This window comes from Echinops telfairi, unplaced genomic scaffold (assembly GCF_000313985.2).
Source record: "Echinops telfairi isolate 266 unplaced genomic scaffold, ASM31398v2 ScPeMD7_2291;HRSCAF=2852, whole genome shotgun sequence".
Lineage (NCBI taxonomy): Eukaryota > Metazoa > Chordata > Mammalia > Afrosoricida > Tenrecidae > Echinops > Echinops telfairi.
This window is the reverse complement of record NW_022106189.1, coordinates 35,373,574-35,374,695: the sequence shown is the minus strand read 5'-3', so window position 1 is coordinate 35,374,695 and position 1,122 is coordinate 35,373,574.

The window sequence follows — 1,122 nt, the reverse complement described above, 5'->3', positions numbered from 1 at the left end:
GCCCCGCAATAAAAACTTGTTGTCCTGCAGCCTATAATCTAATATAAAGTGTAGTTATCTGCTTTTGCAGCTCTTTGGGATCATTCTAACCCCGAACCATGCCCTTCCCCCACCACCCCAACCCCCAACCCCACACACGAGGTGCTATCACACACTTTGGGAAACAAAGCCATAGTCCATTAGAGAAAAGCTAAGTTTTAAAATGTCTAATTTTAAAATGTTAGGGTTCTCTGCTCTTAGTGAGCAGGAAAAGTTCATCTTTTAAGGACAAAACAGATATAATCTTATTTTTCTTAATTGTGGAGCCAAGCGGTGCCAAACACTGCAAGATTACTCCAGCAGTTGTTCTATAGTAAACTAATGAATTTTTAGCAGTCTTTTTCTAAAACAGATTTGCTAAAATTAGATCAGTATCTTCCTTACCCTAAAATCTTTTTTAAAAAATACTTTTATTGGGGGCTCTTACATCTCTTATCACAATCCATACATTCCTTCAATGTGTCAAGCACATTTGCACATATGCTGCCATCATCATTTTCAAAGCATTCTCTTCCCACTTGAGCCCCTGCCATCAGTTCCCCATTTCTTCCCCCTCCCTCATCTGCGCTCCCTCACGAACCCTTGATAAGTTATAGATTATTTTTTCCATATCTTACATCGTCCTCCATCACCCCTCACCCACTTTTCCATTATTCGTCCCCCTGGGAGAGGGTTCTAGATTGATCCTTTTGATCGATTCCCCCTTTCTACCCCCACCTTCCTCTAATCCTCCTGGTTTCTTTACTCTCCTTATTGGCGCTGAGGGGTTTATCTATCCTGGATTCCCTGTGTTTCGGGCTCTTATCTGTAGCAGTGTGCATGCTCTGGTCTAATCTGATTTGTAAGATAGAATTGAAGTCATGATAGTGGGGGGGAAGGAAGCACCAAAGAGCTAGAGGAAAGTTGTGTGTTGCATCAGTGCTATACTGCACTACTGCACCCTGTGTGTTAGTCTGGGTAGACTAGAGAAACAAATCCATGGACACACATATGTGTATAAGAAAGAGATTTATATACAAGAGCAATTGAACATTGAGAAAACATCCCAGCCCAGTCCAGATCAAGTCCATAAGTCCGATATTA